The sequence below is a fragment of the Xenopus laevis genome, chromosome 7L (assembly GCF_017654675.1).
Source record: "Xenopus laevis strain J_2021 chromosome 7L, Xenopus_laevis_v10.1, whole genome shotgun sequence".
Classification (NCBI taxonomy): domain Eukaryota; kingdom Metazoa; phylum Chordata; class Amphibia; order Anura; family Pipidae; genus Xenopus; species Xenopus laevis.
This window is the reverse complement of record NC_054383.1, coordinates 111,007,100-111,030,422: the sequence shown is the minus strand read 5'-3', so window position 1 is coordinate 111,030,422 and position 23,323 is coordinate 111,007,100. Positions and strand designations below refer to the sequence as shown.

The window sequence follows — 23,323 nt, the reverse complement described above, 5'->3', positions numbered from 1 at the left end:
ACTGCTTCCCTGCCTTCCACTCGGAGCGATTAGTTTTATGAAATTGCCTGACAAGGAAACTTTGGGCGACTTTGGAAAACAAATCACTCCGAGTGCCATCCTACCGGCGATTTACATTTTAGCCGGCGGGAAAGCAGGGGAGGCAGTTCGGGGAGATTAGTTGCCGTGAAGAAGAGGAGAATTTTCACAGGGGGCGACTAATCTCCCCAAATCTGCCTGTGTGCCCTGACCCTTATGTGGAGGTTCTTTGCACCTAATAGATATGTGTATCTTTTTAGTCTCAGCTCCTATTTAAATACAATGTAATAATGTCAAGTATTAGGTTTTTTTTCATCTTATTCTTTGACAGAGTATCAACAGTTGTTAATGTACTCACTTAAACTAATGTGAGTGTGTGTATCATCAGGGCCTTTACAAACTTTAGTTACCTTATATGACAATTGGTCTCATGGTTGAAGCATACGGAGCTCCTCTGCTCTCAGACTGCATCATTTTTGCAAGCTAAAAGAAGCGTATCCGCTCCCTTCCCAGCTCTGCTGGACTGAAAAGTGAAAAGCCAACCCCCCCCCAAAATGGAAGCTGCGCTTCAACGGAGTGGGGAAGGGAGCGGTTCTGCTTCTTTCAGCCTGGGGGGTGTTTTCTTTTTTCTGTTCTTCTCCACTGACATAAAACATGGAAATTTGTCCTGAAATTGCAAAGGCTCAATATCTCATATTAAGTGCCATATTAAAGAAACTTACCAAACTGTTATATATATTTAAGTAAATATTACCCTTTGTCTCTGTGCTGCCTCAGAGATCACCTGACCAGAAATAATGCAACTCTTACTGTAATAGGAAGAGGTGTGGAAGCAAAAGACAGAACTCTGTCTTTTAATTGGCTAATGTGACCTTAATTTTAAAGTGGCAATTTTCTATTTAGGATTACCCAATGGCACATACTACTGTACTAAGAAAGTATATTATTATGAAAATAGTTTATTTACATGAAGAATATTATACATAAGCTGTTTTATTCAATTATAGAGACCTACATTGTTCGGGGGGGGTATAGTTTTCCTTTCAGTGTAAATAATCGTGGCAAAGTGCTTACAAGTACATTTATAATATGCATGCTTTTTAGCATTTGTCTCTATCTGCTAGTCTGTCTGTGCTATTGCTAATTAAAACATCATGTCTCCCTTAGAATTTCTCCAAGGAGGACATGACAGTCAGTAGTAAAACCAGCTCTGATTCTCTGACAGTTGCACAAACCACAAACGAGGCACCTCAGAACCATGACACCATTGAAGATGAGCTAACTCTGGAGGAGATTAATCATAAAAATGATCAAGGTAACGTATTAAACATTTCCAACACTGTCCAACATTGCCCTCTGTCCAACAATTTTCAGCATTGTCCCTTTGTTTTTAAAGCGTAGATTCCCAGACCTCTCCTTGTAGCCATGTACTGTCAGCCCCTTTGCCAATGTGACTCAATCTGGGGTCTGCTACTACTGCTACTCCACTCAATGATCCCCTTTGCTGCTCTGTTGGAATTTTGAAAACACATTATTTGTGCTTCAAAAGCAGAGACCTGGAAAGTGTAACCAATATGCCTTTCAACGGAAATGCAACAGTTCCTGCTTCCCAAGCCAGTGTTCATATTCAACATAGAATCACCTATTGAGAACCGTAAATTCGATTTAGTAACTCTATGTTTGCACAAAGGCATTTATCTCAAGGAGTATGTTGTTAAGTGACTAATTGCCAGGCAAGACCATAGGGATCATAAATCTTGCACCCTGCCAGCAGAAAGCATTCTTTCTATATTCAATGATAAATTATATTACAGGTATAGGATCCCTTATCCGGAAACCAGATATCCAGAAAGCTCAGAATTACGGAATGGCTGTCTCCCATAGACTCCATTTTATCTAAATAATCCAAATTTTTTAAAAATGATTTCCTTTTTCTCTGTAATAATAAAACAGTAGCTTGTACTTGATCCCAACTAAGATATAATTAATCCTTATTGGAAGCAAAACCAGCCCATTGGGTTTATTTAATGTTCAAATGAATTTCTAGTACACTTAAGGCATAAAGACCCAAATTATAGAAAGATCCATTATCTGGAAAACCCCAGGTCTGAGCATTCTGGATTATAGGTATAATAATTTAGAATTTTGGTCAAGGAGTACCGACGTTTATCTAAGTTATATGGGGCTATTTACTGCATTTTAATACACGGGCAAGAACCCATGACAATTTGGGAGTAGCCTTTGTTATGCCACAAACATATATTCTATTGTACATAGATAATGCTGATTAAAGTGGTTGTTCACAATTCAGTTAATTTTTAGTTTGTTATAGAATGGCCAATTCTAAGCAACCTTTCAATTGGTCTTCATTATTTATTTTTTATAGGTTTAAAATGTATTGCCTATTTCTTCTGATTCTTTCCAGCTTTCAGCTTTCAAATGGGGGTCACTGACCCCATCTAAACAACAAATGCTCTGTAAAGCTACAAATGTATTGCTATTGCTACTTTTTATTACTTGTCGTTCTGTTCAGACCCTCTCCTGTTCGTATTCCTGTCTCTTATTCAAATCAATGTATGGTTGCTAGGGTAATTTGGACCCTAGCAACCATATTGCTGAAATCGCAAACTACATAGCTGCTGAAATTTTTAAAAAAACTCAAAAACCAGAAATAATAAAAAATGAAAACCAATTGCACATCATACTAAAAGCAAATTTAAAGGTGAACAACCCCTTTAAGTTGTTGGCTCAGACAGTCATTTGCAGTGTGATATGTGTGTGTTCTGTGCAGACTCTACAAAGCAGGAGATCCAGACTGTGGTTGATGACATCATTAATTCCACTCCTGAATTAAAGCTCAACCCAGATCTGTTTGAGGCAAGGTAAGGCGTTATGCAGTTCCGCTGATTCATTCATTAATCTGACGTGTACTTCTGTATATATTGTATAAAACACCCACACAGTCTGTGGAGCTGTAGATATTGAACATATAAAGGACTGAATATATATATATTTTTATATACTGTATGTAGAGAGGGCAGAGAGTTTCCAAAATAGAAGGGAAGCAACACAGAGTAGCAAGTAGAAAGCAGAATTACATCTGCCAAACCTATTTTTAATACATCTAAGTAAAGGGTCAAGATCCGATATGTTCATAATCTGCATTCCATGCAAAATACATTTTATAACAGCTGTCCTACTGGAGCTGCTCAAAATATTAACATTTGGAGATTTAATACAAAAAGCATATTTTACTTTAATTGTATTTATTCATTTTCATATAAGACAGTGTTGCTTTAAAATAAAAAAATATCACCGAGCACAAATTTTGAATGTAGGATTGTGTTATTTAGTAAAATGAGAGAAGTGATCAAGGATCTGAATAACTAGCAGGGTACAATTAGACAAGGTATTATTAAACTGATACGATAACAATGTGAATTCTGTGTAGGGAGGCATTTAGACCAAAACTCATAAAGAAATAAATGGTTAGGTAGTCAACCACTAATTGGTTGTTTAGATGATAGGGAAACTAGTTAAGGGCAGCCGACAAAGAGATGAATTGGAGCCACACAAGGAACTTATAGTGCCTGTGTTTATCACAGGGGATACATGCTGACATGAGACAAAAAATGCCAAGAATTCCTAACCTATTGCCAACGATTGTAGTCAGTGGTAGTTGCTATGCTTATGGCCCTCAGACTCAGTCTGTTATCCGGGAAAAAATACATGCTATTATCAGTGTCATTCATGATCTATATGCGAGTTCTTCCAGTACCTTAGATTACAGAGTCATAGCTCATGGAGCTCAGTTCGGACTTTGGTGACTGCATTTGCCACCCCTAATATCCCTAAATATGTAGACTCACAAATGAACAGGGTTTTCACCCCTCAATGCACCTTATTCCGCATTCGCTTCATGTGAGGTGCTACATGAGAGAAGCACCACTCTACCGCTATACCGGGCTCTGATAGGAGAAATTGATATCTCTGGCACTGGGAGCTATTTCAAGAGGTTGCTAATGAAATACAAATGAACTAAGGCATGACACTGTACTCTGTCTCTTTTCAGCATCCCATTATCCCAGCCTGCCGAGGAACAGGAAGAAGCACAGCGCAACAATGACTCTCTCTTTGATGAATTTTACAAGACAAGTCCAGAGTTCATTTCAGATGTGGATGAGGGCGCTGACATGTCAGGTGACTGCGGTGTTTGTGTGTGTATATATATAGATATAGATATAGATATATATATATATATATAGTAAGAAGGATCAGCACTCAGTGTTGAAGAAAAAAATAGTCTTTTATTGTCAAGTGATATACATCTTTATCCTGGATAAAGATGTATATCACTTGACAATAAAAAACTATTTTTTTCTTCAACACAGTGAGTGCTGATCCTTCTTACTATATACATACATTTTTGATCGTGCACCACTGGCTTCACCGCGTATGGAGTGCTGGTACCGTGGGATAATATATCTGTCCCGTTTAGCTTCGCTGAAATATTTGTGAAACTGTGGAAGAAACTGAAAATTTTGCTAAACTCATTGAAGACAATGGGTGTTTTTACTCGCAAAAATATTTACGCGTGCAACAATTTTTCTCGCTCCAAATACGTCAACGGGCGTTTTTACTTATGGCGACTTTTTTGTCCTAATACAAAAAATGCCGTTTTTTGTTAGGGCAGACCTGTGTAATAATGCGTTAAAGTCAATGGGCGTTTTTTGTGATGGCGGACTCTTGTCAATGGGCGTTTTTTTCTTATGGTCTTTAATTTCTCTGCCAATTTAGCAAAAAAAAATTTGCACATGGTGAAATTCAGAATTTTGCTGTGAATCCATGGATGGCGAATAAATTCGCTCATCACTAATTATGACGTTATAAATTTAACTGATTCATGTGGATATAAGATAGCATTTTTCTTTCTAATACCAAATATATTCTTCTCTTTCAGGCATTGGTAATCCAGTAGAGGCTCTTATGATGGAAAACACTCAGCTAAGAGATGCACAGTAAGATTGCAAGTTTGAATTGTGCCAGCCCTAATGTACGTGGCTGATGCATTGCACATGACACATTTCTAAAACTACTACTACTTTGCCATTAATTTCTATGAAAAGTGCCTCTAAGTTGCCCCCTAGCCCAGCAGCACATACCCTCTTTGACCAGGCTAAAGTTGCCTGAGTGTAAAGAGCTCAGTGTCATTTGAGTCTGGTGACTGCTTGATCCTAATTTACACTCTGGCCTATGGAGAGATCATACTGCTCCCAGCCCTGCCTGTAGCCAAAGTAAGCCACTATCTCTACATAATGCTGTTACAAGAGCTGGTAACTGTTGTTCGGCTGATTTTGGCTGAAGGGCACTTTTGAGAGAATGGGACAGTGCAGTGCTGCATGATCAGTAACAGTGACATGTTCCTTATAGTCATAGAAAGATTTCAGTATCACTTTAACATGAATATGAAATTGTTTTCCTAACAGAAATGAGATTTACAACAGATTTACGAACAAGTATAGGTTGATTACTTTATCTGTTGTATAGCGTGTGATCATTTATATCATAACAGACAACTGAAGAATTGCAACATATTTATGTTGCTGTGTTACATTTGTAAAATGATTGCAGATTTAAGGTCCCCATAGACGCAAAGATATCTCTTGCCGAACGACCGATTTTAGGGAAGCCCGACCAATCCTTCGAAATTATCGTGCGGTTAGTGGGATTCGAACGATCGTACATCTTATGACATCTGTCAGGAAATTGATCGGCCAGGTCAAAAAACCTTTGTCGGTCCCAGTGCAATCTATCTATGTTTGCAGGGCCAAGCAGGCAGCTACCCTTTGTTTTCCCTGGCAAATTGGTCTTTTTTTAGTTGATGGTAAATTCGTACGATCGTACAATCGTTCCGAGAAGATCGTGGTCTCTAAGAGAAGATCTGGTCTTTTAAAAATCTCAACATCTATGGCCAGCTGTAGACTAAATATGGTTCAACAGGCAATTCTTGTTGATTAAAATAGCAACCTGCAGAATATAAAAGGAAATGCACACTTGATAATGGGAAATTCCATATCACCAAGAAATAAAGAAAAAAGTCTTAAGAAATTTTATATTGTTAAGAGAATTCAGGGATGTTTGTGTGGAGGGAGACCAAAAATTCAGTGAAAAATATCCTTATATTTCTCACTCTCTGACATCATCAACTAACAAATAAAGGAATAAATGTCACTGCATATGAAGCGAAGCAGAAGGAAAAAGTTATAATGTAGCATTATTGGTCTTGTCTTGAGTCACAAAAACTCTGTTTGATTTAAGTTTGTTACACGTTAACATCATGGTAGCCAGGTGTGTTATAATTGCAGACATTGGAAGCCTTCTTCATGGTCACAATCTCTGCCTGATCACTTTGAGAAATGAAGTGGCCAAGATGCAGGCTGAGGAGAAAGCTGACCGTTTATGCACTGATACAGGGAAAGACATTGGGGCCTATTTATCAAAGCGTGAAGTTGGAGATCACCACAGTCCACTAGTATAAAATTCCACCACTCTCCATTCATTTCTATGGGATTTTTAAACGAGTATTTATCAATCGGTAAAAGTGAAGGTTCACCATTTGATAAAATGCCTTTAAAAATGCTACAGAAATGAATCGAGATTGGCTTGAATTACACTCAAGTAGACTGCGGTGATCTCTAACTTCACTCTGATAAATATGCCCCATAATCTTTGAGAAAATGATACCATCTGAGAGTGAACCAGAGAGCAGGGGTGACATGTAATGGGCAATATGTAAGTTTATGATTATTCTCCTTTAAATTGTGTTGTCAAACACAATTAAAACAGGTGCTTTTAAACTCCACTAAGACATTTATAGCCTAATTAAAGAATTGAACACATTTTATGTACATGCTTTAAACTTTCTTCCCCTCTAGAACTGAAATAGACATGGCTAGAAAGAGCCTCATTGCACGAGTAGAAGAGCTGACAGTAGAGAGAGAGGCATTAAAGCACGAGAATGAAAGTCTTACTCAAAGTTTGAGTCGCTGTGAGTCCAGGCTACGGGAGACTGAACAGGACTTGCAGAGGTGAGCAGGAAATATCCCACTTATCTATTTGAATGACTTCTACCCTTAATACTGGCATAGGAAGGACTGTTGGCATGCAGCAGACCTGAAAAGAATATCGGAATAAAGGGCTAAATTATTTATGTAATATCTAATGTTACAGAGAAGTATTCTATTAATTGGATCAGCCTGTAGTTGGGCTGGAACTGACACTATTGAATTAGTCAGATTGGAATGTCAGTATTCGTCAGATGGAATTGCTGCCTTTATTAATGGATTAACAAATGACAATTTGATACTGGAATGTCACGGGTCACAATACTGCAGTATTCAGGACTACATTGGCTTCTACAGATGCACATGAAGAGCCAACAGGGCTTGAGATATTGCTGATTTTGTAATTATTATATATCATAATAATATGTATTATTGCACAACAATAATACATATATGGGATTCAACTGACAGAAACACAAGTGCCTTGCCCTGGAGTTTACATTTTGCTGGTTATATTATATTGAGTTTTAGCTTCATTACAGACTTTACAAAGAGGCTTCGGCAGTCAGAGTGTTGATAATGAAATAAGTGAACAGTAGTCAGTCCTGCACCCTACCATTGGCATTTGTTGTAGCGGTTGCTATAATAAAGTACTCAGAACACCTGTCTACCTTCCTGCATTTATCTGTTTCTACTGTCTGTGAAGCTGTGTTCTATTGCTAATGAATTTTGTTTGGCTTATGCGGCCTAATCAGTTGTCTCTCTGTCTTGTTTTGGGGGAGATTTATCATTGTATTTATTTATTTTCTATTTTTATGTTTAAGGAGTCGACTTGAGCTGGATGAAGCCAGGAAAATGAGCAGCGAAGATGCAGAGGTACCATTTAATACTCAAGGCTACTCCAGTCATAGGCCATAGATTTCTTAAAACAGTTCTAAACACCATGACTAGATCCCAGTGCACAGAGCCTTGTAAGTCTGCCCTCTTGCAAGTTGCCTACAGGGTGCACATTGAGATGCATCCTGGCATGTTCCTAGTGCCCTTTAGAATTATAAGTTTTGAAGAAGAAAAACCTCCAAATGACTTCTACTACACATCTGTTGTTCTTAAAAAAAAATTGTTTGTGCTCCCAAGGTAGATGTCCCCGCAGCACAGAGGAAGCGTTTCACTAGAGCAGAAATGGCACGAGTGCTCATGGAAAGGAACCAATATAAGGAGAAGCTGATGGAACTTCAGGATGCAGTGCGCAGAACAGAAATGCTGCGGTGAGTGTGTCCCCCGTGTTCAGAGTTACAGTTACATAGGTATTGTTGGGCCACGGGCAGTAAGAAAGTTGTATCTTTTCTTAAAGGGATACTGTCATGGGAAAAAACATTTTTTTCAAAATGAATCAGTTAATAGTGCTGTGCCAGCAGCATTCTGCACTGAAATCCATTTCTCAAAAGAGCAAACAGATTTTGTTATATTCAATTTTGAAATCTGACATGGGGCTAGACATATTGTCAATTTCCCAGCTGCCCCAAGTCATGTGACTTGTGCTCTGATAAACTTCAATAAACTTCCTTACCCCCCCAGCAGCCAAACAAAAGAACAATGGGAAGGTAACCAGATAACAGCTCCCTTACACAAGATAACAGCTGCCTGGTAGATCTAAGAACAGCACTAAATAGTAAAAACCCATGTCCCACTGAGACACATTCAGTTACATTGAGAAGGAAAAACAGCAGCCTGCCAGAAAGCATTTCTCTCCTAAAGTGCAGGCACAAGTCACATGACCAGGGGCAGCTCTTCATGCAGGAGTTGGCATTGACATATAGAGCCAATATATTTTTTAGGGGGTTCCTTTTGCCTAAAAGATGTATTAGAGCTCACTATTTAAAATCACCAGACATCATGTCTCTCTACATGCAGAATTTGTGCAAAAGGTAGTTATTTTGTTTGTACTGGAATCAGTTGTCTGACTGAGCTCTAATACATCAGCTAGGAAAGGAAGCCCCCTATACTCCTGCATGAAGAAAGAATGGTACAGAGAGAGGGATAGTGAGGATAAACTTGATTATTTCAGAAATGATGCAGAATATTTAATTGGTTGAATTTAGAAAGTTGCTTATTTCAGTGTGATGGAGCTTATATTACATTTTCAATGTGGCGATAGTTCCCTTTTAAATATTCAAATATTCAAGCAATGCTTGACAAAGGGGTATAGCCCCGAAACATTGCATTTGCATTTCTGCAAATAAACACGCAAGGGGATCTCCCTGCTTGAACCTGCCGTTAGTGCCAGTGTATTCTTGTAATTGATTGCTTGGGAGTGTGCCGATCCCTCCAACACCGTGCACCAGGCATCTACCTTTGAAGGCCAGGGTGTGAGAGGGGGCCATATTATTCAATGACTGCGGTTAAGGTCCCCATAGATGCGACGATTCTTCTTGCCGAACGACCGATTTTAGGGAAGCCCGACCGATCCTTCGAAATTATCGTGCGGTTAGTGGTATTCGAACGATCGTACATCTTACGATTTTTCGTCCGACATCTGTCGGGAAATTGATCGGCCAGGTCAAAAAATCTTTGTCGGTCCCAGTGCAATCTCTCTATGTTTGCAGGGCCAAGCAGGCAGCTCCCCTTTGTTTTCCTGGTAAATTGGTCTTTTTAGTTGATGGTAGATTCGTACGATCGTACGATCGTTCTGAGAAGATCGTGGTCTCACGATCAGGATCTGATCTTTTAAAAATCTCAACATCTATGGCCAGCTTAAGTCTTACTGCGGCACGGTCTTGCCTGTCACTCTTGGGACGTCTATACAGGCCTCGTGCCTGCTGGCGGCTTCCTGAGTGTGTGACCGAAGTAAGCTAACTGTTAGCTTACCACGGTCGCACACTCAAGAAGCCGCCAGCAGGTGCGAGGGCTGTAACAGGCAAAGCTAAAAGACCGGAACCACGGGTTGCCTACCCCTGGTCTAATGTTTGCAAATAAAAATGCTGACTTTTTTCCATTTCAACTCCAGTATTCACAGTTTTTATCTCTCTTATCTTTAGCATGATAGTCTGGGGATATAATATAATCTGCAACACAAGATGCTTTTTAAACGTTGCCAGCAACAAATGCGAATAAAAGAAAAATAACTTTAACTTATTTAACTTTTAAATAAGTTTAACATTTCAACACAATTGAAATGTTGAGTATAAAATACTAATCCGTTCACGATTTCAGAATGCTGATGTACCCCCTCTGTTTTCATAGATTTCATTAATAAAGAATAACAGCATTAAAATGCAGCAAGGTACTGCCTTGCAGATATGGGACCCTGTGTTCACTTTAGTCATGTATGTATATTGTTTGCATGCGTGCAGGGACTTCCTTTTGTTTCCTCTAACACTGCAGCAGGTTCATAGGCTTCATAGGCTGCTATAGGGTAATTATAGGTGTTTTAATTTGTACCTCCATTACCAATATGGATCTCTTTACTTAATGAAGTAATATGTTTGTTTTTTTTGTTTTTTTTCATTATACCCAGTGCTTCAAAAGATGTCCAAGCTGTGCAGATGAAAAAATCTTCCTTCTGGAAAGTGTAAGTGTATTTAAACTGACATAAATTTCCCTTCTCTCAGGACGGGACTCCTGTTACATTCTGCTGGAGCAGAATGGTATAAGCAAACACTGCTTTCGGCTGCAATTACGTTTTCAAGAACCATTGAAAAATAGCAATGTCTGTATATTGGAAAGTTTTCTTTCATTATGCAAAAAGCAGTTCTTGGGCAGATGGCCCCTGTAAAATAAAACCTACCCATAAATAGCGTCTATTTTCAGCAAGCACATACATTTGTAGGCTGTATTACCTTGCCTCTACAGTAAGAGTATATTATAGAATGCTTTCCTTTCATTAACCGCAAATTCCTTCTCCATATATTCAGCTTTGACAGATTATTCAGCTCCTCTGGAGGACCACAAGGAAAAGTTGCGGGAACTGCAACATCTCATCCCGCTTCAGACAGGGTTCGGTCACCCTCTACTGTAATGTACCAAGATGGTCGGGGAAGCTTTAATGCCCAAAGTCAGTCTATGAGTTTTCATGCACACAGTACCTCACATACAGAGTGAGTACACCCACAGTATTAACTAACATTGCCAGAAGCCCTTATTGCTTATTACAATAGGAACTGTATGATATAAGATCAGTGTTGTAATGTACTGTGACCTGTTGCATAGCACTAATACTTATAATGATCTGCTAAGTATACACATATGTATGACATTTAAAGTAGAAGAAAAAGTAGAATCACTCGGGTGCCAAAATGTTAGGCACCACACAGGGATGATAACAGTTTATTTTAGACCCCAGGCTGATTCTCCTGTTCACTAAAAACTGAGCTGTCCCAGGATAATACTGTAGAAGCACAAAGCAACCACCTTCTTTTATTTTTTTTCTGGATCGTCTACATTCTGGTCCAAGTGTGCATTTGCAGTAGAGTGAAAAGCTGAACTTAGTAGGGAAAGTAGTTTTTCACTCTACTCTGCATGCACACCCAGCCTGAGACCGCAGAGAAGATAGATAGAAGAAAAATAACATGGTTCTCATTCAAAACTACTCTGGGGGTTCCTTACATTTTCCCTGTCTGGTAGCAGTTGTGTTTTTAGGCTCTAGTTTATTATCTTAAAGGCGAAACATACCCTTTACCAAAAAAACCCTACCCCCCCCCCATGTAGACCCCCTCCCTCCTCCCCCCCCCAGCCTAGCTGCCCCCTGGGGATATACCCCTAACTTTTTACTTTCCCCTCGGTGCAGAGTCACAGAATCGGATTTCACCGCAGCCATCTTTTGTGTCTTCTTCCGGCGCTTCGGCAATTTCCGTCCATTTCGGCACAAGCGCAGTTGTCGCAAACTGGTTAATTGTTCCAACTGCGCATGTGCCCGCTTCGCCGGTCTCCGTCACAGCTTACCGAAGACCCAGAAGATGGCTCCGGTGAACTCCAATGCTGTGACTCTGCACCGACTCTGCTCCTGGGGGCAGCTAGGCTGGGGTGGAGTAGGGAGGGGGAGTCTACGTGGGGGGGTAGGGGTAAAGGGTTTGTTTCTCCTTTAATGGATTACTAGACTAAGGCCAAAAGTGTTACTATAGATGCATTTTTTTTTAAAAGGCATCCTCGCCTCTTTTCATATTTTCCTGCACAGTGGTGCCGATACCGTTTCAGCTCGAGGGAAAAAATATAAGCTTTATCGACAAATACGTTCTCACATCTGGAGTGAGCATGGAAAAGCTCAGCTTCATGGCTGGAGCCTGCCTCCTTCAGTGGGCAAAAAGGTATGTTTTTATTGATGATACACAAGAAAGATAGATTGGTGCAATGATATGTGCATTGTTTTCATGGTGTGATACCAATACGTACATGTTTCAGAGTGACCCTCAAGGAACAGCTGAAAATGAAATGAAAGGTTTCCCTGTGTTAGTGCAGCTTCGCCTGCTAGACCAGAAGGATCCAAGCACAAAAGTGGGTATATATGTACACAATAACAAATGCTTAATTCCACACAACCGATCTCTTATTCCAAATTGCTTTTTAGAGTGTAATGTTTACCTCTTTCTCTTTAGCTTCTGTTCTTTATCCCTCTGGCACTTTTCTGTCCACTATACAGTATGCCTATAAGCATTTCATATCAATTTTAATTCATCCTTCTAAAATTCATTCATGCAGCTCTGGTGTGCGACTGGAATTGATCCCTTGGACACCTCAAGCGCAGCAAATAAAAATGTAAGTTGTATATAAAGAACGTGAATAAACTGATGTTTTCCGTTTGTTTATTTACTCTATGGGATTTAAGTAGTTAGAGATGGTTAACGGTGTCTTAGCAAGACTTCTCTCTGTTGGCATATGTGGATTGCATAAAATTCTGCCTTTTTACATTTTTGCCCTACTGTCCTAGATAAAACAAAAATAGTAAATATTATATTATAATAATTAGAAGCCTGTCTCTGTTGGAATACCACTATAACAATAACAAATGAAACACAATTGTAAGTGGTCTAATCATAAGAAACTTCTGAAATAAATAATGCAATTATATGTTCGTAAAGGCTGTATATAGCTTTTTTTTCTCCTTCTAACACAAAAGTGAGGGATTTTGGTTATGTATGCACAGTCAGATCTGCACACACAAATTGGGTTCCTTTGCAGACCGTGCATCTCCTCTGCTACAGAAGAACTTATTAAAGTTTAAATTAACTTTAAGTATGATGTAGGCAGTATTCTGAGTCAATCTGCATTTGGTCTTCGTGTTTTATTTTCTTGCAGCTTTTTGTTCAGTAGCTGTCTTGAGTAATTCCCCAGGACATCAACTGCTGATATATTCAGTGTTCTGGTAAATCACTTAAATCATATGACCCCCAGCAGGATAGATTTCAGTTTGCTGTCTTTGTAAGTACCTGTCACAGGTGTGGGATTCGTTTACTAAGGTTCAGCAGTGCATATTGCTGCTACTGTTATACATAATTTATCTTTAAAACCTTCAGAATACTAAATGATGTATCATTCAGCTGCTCACATATTGCCAGGTATATATGATATATTATGGGCGCATGACCCCTAGGGCTGCCCCTTCATTTAAATAGCTGTTCAATTACTAGACTCCCTTTGAGCTCCTGATATAAGCCAATGTGAACCCAAAGTTGTCCCTGGGATGCCGTTGTTCTAGTCCAACAACAGTTTACTTATGTCACTTACTTAAAAAAGTAAAAGAGGTAGTTGTCTCTTGAAGTACAAAGCTAGGGACTGATGTAGTGGTTTCTACGCAAGCCAAGAATCCGCTCCTCTGAATTCCGCTCTTCTGTTGTTGATGTGCCGGGACCCGAATACATTGGCTCCACACTGGTGCAGGCAGACATGATGGAATTTGTCCCCGAGTGGAAGCAATGTATCGGATGCAACACATGGAACAACAGAGGAGCGGATTCTTAGCCTGCGTTTCTCCATGGGCCCCATATACATTACATATGTCCCTAGCCCAAGGACTCGCAAAATAACAACGATTTCTTTTCTTCTTTTGGTACAAACTTCATTTTCTACTCACTTTGTCCAGTTTGCAAAAATGAACAGCAGGTGGTGCTGTTTTTTCAAATACTGGTATGGGGCCAGAAAGCTCTGAATTACAGAAATTCCATCTCATAGTCCCATAGACTCATTAGATTTTATCTAAATGATACTAATTTTTAAAAATGTACTTTTTCTCTGTAATAATAAAACAGTAGCTTGTACCCGATCCCAACCAAATTATAATTAATCCTTATTGGAAGCAAAAAATATATTACGGACGGATCCGTTATTCGGAAAACCCCAGGTCCCAAGCATTTTGGATAATAGATCCCAAACCTGTACAATGCAAAAATGTTAATAAGAGCCCTCTGATCATTTTACATTTCATTTGTTTGTTTTGATGGTTTACATTTCCTTTAAACTGAGACTTTAGCCATCATCACCCATCCTTAGAATGGGAAATGTTAAGAGGGCATAAAGTACCATTTTAGAGGACTTCTGCTTGAAACCTATATTATTGACACTGTGAGGACATTTTGTTTAATTTTTTTTTATGTACCTGACTGATAGACATGTTTCTGGGGAGGTAGGACAGGCCTGATGTTGTGGGGTCAGGTGGCAAGATGCTCCTAGTAGGACTTATTACTGGAGAGGCAGAACTGTTTTAGTGGTCAGTTTTCTGGGAACATGTTATAGTTTGGAAGCAAGTTCACATGGGAAATTGCTTGCCCTTTTGTAGTGGTGTATATGGTAAACTGTCTCTTGGTGCTGAGCAGTCCCTTGGTCTTTATTTAAGTTCCAACAATTAATATAATTTATTTATTACATTTAAGATGGATTGTATGGATACAAAGCTGTCATTAATGCACCCAAGAGTGTTTTTGTCTATGGGTGCAATTCATATACAGGTATAGGACCTGTTATCCAGAATGTTCGGGACCTGGGGTGTTCCGGATAATGGATCTTCACACCATAAGTCTACAGTATGTAAACCTTAAATAAACCCAATAGGCTTGTTTATACTTTAGTTTAGATCATGTACAAGGTACCGTATTATTATTACAGGAATCATTTTTAAAAATTGTAATTATTTGAAAGAAATGGAGTCTATGAGAGTCTCCGGAGCTTTCTGGATAACGGGTTTCCTGTTACAGTGTACAGTATGTGCCCTCTTCTTTTTTTGGAAAAGCATTCTTGATTAAATTGCAAAATTCTAGTTTTAACACAGCATTTTTAAAAATGATTCATGTGCCATGTTATATAGCACGGCATAGTTTTAATGCTCCAGGTGGAGAGTTTCTGCCAGTCCTCAGTGGAGTACCGGTGAATCTGTGCTGCTCCGAAGAGTTCCAGAAATAATAAACTGATAAAGAGGTCTATGGAGAACTGATATATGTGCTTCTTGAAGACTGTAAACCTTAATTGAAAGTTTTTTTTATTGAAATCTGCTTACTGCATTGACATGCATGTGAAACGCACACGTTACCTTTCCCCAAATACATGTCAGACAGTTGCAGGTGTGATGCAGGTTGCCCTTCCCTTGCTTGAAATGGTGCCAAATAATTCTAATGCTTGATGTCTTCCCTTTATAACAGAATGACCGCATACCCAGCTTAGTGTGGATCTGCTCAGGCACCCACTCGGCCAGTGAGATGATGGTGATCGACGCCAGCTCTGGAAACCATGTCATGGACCAATTTGTCATCCCCAATACTCATGTACTCTGTGTCACCAGCGTGCCAGGTACCCTCATTCCTTATTTTGTTGCAGTAAAGAAGTGTCTTGGAATATTCATTCAGAAGCACACAAAAGAAAAAAAAGGACCGTGCATGGGATCATTTAAATGTCTGTGTCTTTAATTATCAAACATTAAAGGGATCCTGTCATCGGAAAACATGTTTTTTTTCAAAACGCATCAGTTAATAGTGCTACTCCTGCAGAATTCTGCACTGAAATCCATTTCTCAAAAGAGCAAACAGATTTTTTTATATTCAATTTTGAAATCTGACATGGGGCTAAACATTTTGTCAATTTCCCCGCTGCCCCTGGTCATGTGACTTGTGCCTGCACTTTAGGAGAGAATGCTTTCTGGCAGGCTGCTGTTTTTCCTTCTCAATGTAACTGAATGTGTCTCAGTGAGACATGGGTTTTTACTATTGAGTGTTGTTCTTAGATCTACCAGGCAGCTGCTATCTGGTTATCTTCCCATTGTTCTTTTGTTTGGCTGCTGGGGGGGAAAAGGGAGGGGAGTGATATCACTCCAACTTGCAGTACAGCAGTAAAGAGTGATTGAAGTTTATCAGAGCACAAGTCACATGACTTGGGGCAGCTGGGAAATTGACAAAATGTCTAGCCCCATGTCAGATTTCAAAATTGAATATAAAAAAATCTGTTTGCTCTTTTGAGAAATGGATTTCAATGCAGAATTCTGCTGGAGTAGCACTATTAACTGATTCATTTTGAAAAAAATTGTTTTTCCCATGACAGTATCCCTTTAAAATACACGCATGGCATTGTGGGCCTGACGCCCTTCGGGTTCTTCCGCCCTTCGTCATAGGTATATGCACCCGAAATGTGTCAGGCCCACAATACCATGCATGTATTTTAATTTCGATGAATAAAGACATGAATGAATAAATGATCTGGTGTGCGGTCCTCCGATTTTCTCTCTTCTATGCTACAAGGCATGGTACGCCAAGGGACACCTTCACCTGGTTCCTGTTCTACTTCCGGGCCTTGCCTGTAGGATCTTCTACAAAACAGTGGGGCTCATTTATCAACACTGGGCAAATTTGCCCATGGTTTGTTACCTATAGCAACCAATCAAATTGTTGTATTCATTGTTCTTCTTGCAGCTGGCTTTAAAAAGCTAATCACGGATTGGTTGATAAATAACAGCCCATGGGCAAATTTGCCCAGTTTTGTTAAATGAGCCCCAGTGAGTTTGAGCGATGTCTTTCCATTTATGTTTCTGCAAATAGAAGCGCATGACAAATACTTTTTACTATTTCATAATACACTGTTCGGGTGGCCATGCATGCACCAATATCATATATCGCATTATTATAAAATGCAACTTTTCTGGCTGTTACTGCATTAACACAACCAGAATGCAAGTAAAGGACAGTTAGGGGAGGTCGCTTCTTCTCAGGAACATTTGGGGGTTTAGAAAAAAAAAACAGGAAGTCTCCCACTTTGCCAGAAATTGTAACCTCTATCAAACTACAAAAAACTACTGCCAAATCTGATGGCCAGGATTGCAAATTGAGACAATGTACTTGAGATCCATTTGATGAGATGCTTCTGTAATATGGTATAAATAGATTCTGTACGTGTAAGAACATAATCAGAAGCCACAGTGGCCTATGTATCTGACTACTGCCCCTGTTGTTCCCAGCTTACAGACTGCATGATTTGGATACACCACAAACTGAAGAGGGAGACGACTGTTTCCAAAGCAGCAAAGAAGCCACTGTTTGGCTTGGAACACAGGAAGGGAGGTAACCAAACCTTATTCTAGCCACCAAATGGGCCACTCTCAAGTATAGGAATGACTTTGTGCCTGTCAGTGCCTACAAAAAAAAAAAAAAAAAATATATATATATATATATATATATATATATATATATATATATATATATATATATATATATATATATATACTCTGTTATATATATTAGGAGGAAGCTTTAAACCCTTAAAATGAATATGGCTAAAAATTACATATTTTAACACTCGCATGCTCAGTGGGCTCTGAGCAGCTGTTGAAAAGCTAAACTTACGGGTCGTCACAAATTATCAAGCAGAAAATGAGGTTGGCCTGTAATATAAGCTGATGCTACAAGGCTGATAATTAAATTAAAATGGTAGTTGTATTGGTTTATTTACTGCCATGTAGTTATTATCTGGATTAATTACTAACAAGCCTTATATTGAGACATTTATATTTTATGTGTACTGTATATTTTGAGTCTGTCTCTAAGCTCAGTAAGTAACAATAGCACAGAGCATCTGCGGTGAATAGGCAGAAAAGAAGATGGGGAGCTACTGGGGTATCAGTATATATATCTCTATCAATATATATATATATATATATATATATATATATATATATATATATATACATATATATACATATATATATATATATATATATATATATATATATATACATATATACATATATATATACATATATATATATATATATATATATATATATATATACATATATACATATATATATACATATACATATATATATATATATACATATATACATATATACATATATATATATATAGATATATAGATATATAGATATATAGATATATAGATATATATATATATATATCTATATATATATATCTAGATAGATATAGATATATATCTAGATAGATAGAGAGATATATATATATAGAGAGATATATATAGATATAGATATATATAGATATAGATATAGATATATAGATATATATAGATATAGATATATATATATATATATATATATATATATATATATATATACACATACAGGTATGGGATCCGTTATCCGGAAACCCATTATCCACGAAGTTCCGAATTACGGAAAGGCCATCTCCCATAGACTCCATTACAATCAAATAATCCAAATTTTAAAAAATGATTTCCTTTTTCTCTAATAATAAAACAGTACCTTGTTCTTGATCCCAACTAAGATATTATTAATCCTTATTGGAAGCAAAACCAGCCTATTGGGTGTATTTAATGTTTACATGATTTTCTAGTAGACTTAAATTGGGAAGATCCAAATTACGGAGAGACCCGTTATCCGGAAAGCTGAGCATTCTGGATAATAGGTCCCATACCTGTGTGTGTGTGTATATATATATATATATATATATATATATATTTTCATATTCTGCATAGGGTAGGTAGAATAGAGCAGGAGACAGATATAAGATAAGATGAACATACTGTGCTCATACTGTGCTACATAAAGTGACAGTGCAGGGGCCCTTCCAGCAGTTTGTATGAGATGTAAACAGGTGAACAATGTGGGCACTTTCAATCTGGGTCTCAGGTGTGAACAGTACAGGAGCATAAAGTCTGAAATTGAGTTGTAAACAATGCAGGGGCCAGTTAACTCCAGTACTGCTCTAAAAGATACCTGTTAACTTTAACTTGAGCTCCTAATGGGAAAGAACAGGAACTTAGTACAAGGCTAAAAAAAAGAGGTAATCGTGTCAGAATGCTTCTGTGATCCAGTTGTTCACCTATTAAACCCTGTACAATTATGCTGGCAACGCCTGCCATTTCAGGATACATACCTTAACCTCCTTTTATGCTCGAACGCAATTTTTTCCATTTGGTTCTAGAAAACATCCCTAGACATAGTGGCATAACTACCGTGGGGGCACCCAGCCCTACTACCCCTGCAGCCCCATGGGGCTATTATAACTCCACTGGCTAGACTGCCTGTGTTTCTAAGGTATCCACTATTCCTAACCCTCCAAAGGGGATTCTGCTGTAACACAGCATTTTAGTTACTTAAAGTGATACTGACACAAAAAAAATTATTCTTCAGAATATTAACGTACATTAAAAGATACCTATAGCTCATGTTCATTATTTTTTAATGATAGGCCTGTTTTTGTAATTAATTATTACACGAAGTTCCTAAACCTGACTATTTTACCAACCTGACTGTCCCTTTTCAATTTGTCTACTGAAGCTCAAATATGGCAGCCCCCTCATAGAGGAACATTTGAGGATCAGATGGGTAATTGAAAAGCATCTGCAAATATGTTTATGGCAAAATTAGCGATAGCATGCAAACACAATGTTATGATAGATGTAAAAAAGGTTTAATTTCTGCTGTTAGTATCTCTTTTAGCTAGTGCTGGTACTTGAAATGTTTTCCTTTCCCTTTTTAGCTTGTTTCTGCATTCTGCACATTCATGCTGGAGAAACTGCATTCAGAAGACTCAGCTAAAAGATGCTATCTATAGTATTACGTAAGTGTTTTATCATTTGTATTTAATGGGGTAGATATGTGGAAGGTGGTCATGGGCTACTTTAGCAGATAATGTTCTAAAATATCTGGGTTTCAGAAGTCACCTAGCCACATCAAAGGCACTAGTTGCAGGCAGCAAATGCAGTTGCATTACAGGGCAGTGGGTAGATATTATGAAGAGTTTTGCAAACAAATTTCAGCTGCAGAAGCCTGGGTGTATTTTTCAAATAAGATCGCAAAATCCGGCAGTTTCGTGCCAATCTCCGTTCCATGAAAATGCACTCAGGTGGAAGTTGTACTTGTCTGAGCTGCAGGATCAAGAAGATCTTCTGCTTCTCTCTACCTGCCTTCAAAACTCTGAGAGCAGCAATTGGCTTTAATGCAAAAGGTAGTAATTGGTTTGCTCACGTACATAACACAAGTGAAATAAGTAGGACCTAATTCGGAGCAGTTTATTTTGAAGTGGGGAAACGTGTTCTATTCCTCAAACAAGACCTTTCAGTGGCATTTATGCCATGCATTTTTTGGGTTTTCGAAGATAATCACTTCTCTTCTTCTCATCCATCAGATATGCCAGCGACCGTGTTATTGCCAGCTTGGGAGATGGGACACTTGCAATATTCAATCGAAATGCCGGTATGTTCATTCAGCTGTAATACCCTTTAAGCGATTTCCGAAATTGAAAATGTTATAATGGGAGTTTGTTTTCTTACCAGAAAGGAAATGGGATCTGGAAAACCCCAAAGTAACGGAGTTTGGGAGACCTCAGCAATCTATCCGCTGTTGTGTGGCTGTACAGAATGAAGTCTGGTGTGGTTACAGGAACAGAATCTATGTGGTAGACCCACGGACAGCTAAGATCAAGGTGAATACAGTGAGGCATTCTAATGAGGATGCCATGCAGTTGTTCTAAGATACAAAGCTCTTGGTAAAAGCTACTGTTCACAGTACAGGTATTGGACCTGTTATCCAGAATGCTCGGGATCTGGGGTTTTCCAGATAACGGATCTTTCAAGCTTCATACCTTAAGTCTACTAGAAAATCATGTAGACATTAAAGGAGAACTAAAACTTAACTAAAAAGTAGCTAGAAATGTTGTACATTATGTTTTGTGCTTCTGTACCAGCCCAAGGCAACCACAAGCCATTTAACAGTAAAGATCTGTGTCTCCAAAGATGCCTCAATAGCTCCCCATCTTCTTTTCTGCTGATTCACTGCACATGCTCTGTGCTGCTGTCACTTACTGAGCTTAGGGACCCACTCACAATATACAGTACACATAAAATAGAAATGTCACAATATAAGGCTGATTAGTAATTAATACAGATAATTACTACACGGCAGCACAAAAACCAGTGCAATTAGCATCAGAATTTAATAATCAGCCCTGTAACATCAGCTTATATTACAGACCAACCTCATTTTCTGCTGGATAATTAGTGACGACCCCTAAGTTTAGCTTCTCAACAGCTGCTCAGAGCCCACTGAGCATGTGAGTGTCACAGACACTTTCCAAGATGGTGACCCCGTGTGACAAGTCCTGGATCATTGCTGCTATTGAGAAGCTGCAACGTTAGGCTGGTGAAATAAGTTCAGTATATAAAATATGGCATTTTAGCAAAATAGGCTGGTTTTGCTTCCAATAAGGATTCTTTATATCTTCCCTCAAGGTGGGCAAATTGGGGAGAGATCCGCTCGTTTGGTGACATCACCAAACGAGCGGATCTCTCCGTGTATGGCCACCTTTAGCTGGTAATCCGTAGAACTCAAGACAACAAAAGCTTGTCTAAAGGTGGCCCATACAAGGGCAGATAAAGCTGCCGATATCGGTCCTTTAAACCAATTCGGCAAATTATCTGCCCGTGTATGGAGTCTTCCGATGGGTCTTCCCGATCAATATCTGGCCATGATATTGATCGGGAAGGTTTAATTTTGCCGGCAACCGACCCATCGGAGCCCATTGCTCCTCGTTGTAATCCGATCGTTTGGCCCTAGGGCCAAATGTTGGACTACCCCGATATAGCCCTGCCGTTGGTGGGCATATCAGTGAAAGATCCTCTCGTTTGGCGATGTCGCCAGACGAGTGGATCTCTTCATGTATGGCCAGCTTTCATCACCCTCTTATTTCATTCTTTTCATTCAGATATTTATTACATTAAGGTTACATAAGAAATAGTTGTTTGTCAATATAAATTCTCTCATAAATCAATATTTAAAGGGCTGGTTCACCTTAAAGTTAACTTTTAGTATGTTACATTTCAATTGGTCTTCATTATTTATTTTTTATCACTGATCCTGTCTAAAAACAAATGCTCTATAAAGCTACTTTATTGTTATTGCTACTTTTTATTACTCTTTCTATTCATTCCCTCTCCTATTCATATCCCAGTCTCTTATTCAAACCAGTGCAAGGTTGCTAGGGTAATTTGGTTCCTAGCAACCACATGGCTGAAATTGCAAACTGGAGAGCTGCTGAATAAAAAGCTTAATAACTCCTAAACCACAAATAATAAAACATTAAAACCAATTTGCAAACAGTCTCTGAATATCACGCTCTACATCATACTAAAAGTTCCTTTAAATGTGAACAGCCCCATTAAGTGATATTTTCCATGGAACAGAATGCTTACAATACTATTATGGATGTAGATCATAATGGGACAACATGACTAAAAGTAGACTTTACATTAGTAAGATTTTATGCATTTTATACATTAGTAAGATTTTATTCAAAGAAGTCAACAAAATAAGTGCAGTCACATAAAGCAGCCTTTCAACATTTGGGTCAAGTGTGCAGGGTGTTCTCAAATTTAGGGCATAATAAATGTTTAAATGTACCAATTGGGTAATATTGGGCTGACCAAGGGAACTAAACACGTTCCAATACATTTTCATTAGCACGACCACCGTACAGATTACATTTTCTATAAGAAAAATTCACAATACCAATTTTCTCTTGCTTCTTAGAAATGGTTTGAAGCCACTCCTCGCACAGAGAGCCAGGTACGGCACTTGGCATCAGCGAGGGAAGGCGTATGGGTGTCCGTTCGACTGGATTCCATTTTACGTCTTCTCGACGCACAGACGGGGCAGCCCTTACAAGAACTGGAATTGGAGCCTTTCATTCATAAGATGCTGGGTGGGTAGACCTGTTAGTACAGTACAGGGTTTTGCCTTTTCCATATCTCACTGACAAACTACTTCAGTCATTAACATTGTT

General features: G+C 38.6%; 1 pseudogene across 1 annotated transcript in view; it reads left to right on the top strand.

Annotated features, from left to right (window-relative positions):
• LOC108696683 overlaps nucleotides 1–23,323 on the top strand; it is a 58,955-nt pseudogene that overhangs the window by 28,746 nt on the left and 6,886 nt on the right. Inside the window, exons 8-25 of the transcript XR_005962503.1 lie at nucleotides 1,186–1,333; nucleotides 2,810–2,900; nucleotides 4,091–4,218; nucleotides 4,979–5,036; nucleotides 6,954–7,106; nucleotides 7,907–7,958; nucleotides 8,217–8,347; nucleotides 10,597–10,650; nucleotides 10,994–11,176; nucleotides 12,253–12,382; nucleotides 12,477–12,569; nucleotides 12,774–12,830; nucleotides 15,704–15,851; nucleotides 17,506–17,608; nucleotides 20,024–20,104; nucleotides 20,672–20,739; nucleotides 20,820–20,968; nucleotides 23,071–23,242. The product of XR_005962503.1 is annotated as a C-Jun-amino-terminal kinase-interacting protein 4-like (transcript). The remainder of the gene's footprint in view (nucleotides 1–1,185; nucleotides 1,334–2,809; nucleotides 2,901–4,090; nucleotides 4,219–4,978; nucleotides 5,037–6,953; nucleotides 7,107–7,906; nucleotides 7,959–8,216; nucleotides 8,348–10,596; nucleotides 10,651–10,993; nucleotides 11,177–12,252; nucleotides 12,383–12,476; nucleotides 12,570–12,773; nucleotides 12,831–15,703; nucleotides 15,852–17,505; nucleotides 17,609–20,023; nucleotides 20,105–20,671; nucleotides 20,740–20,819; nucleotides 20,969–23,070; nucleotides 23,243–23,323) is intronic.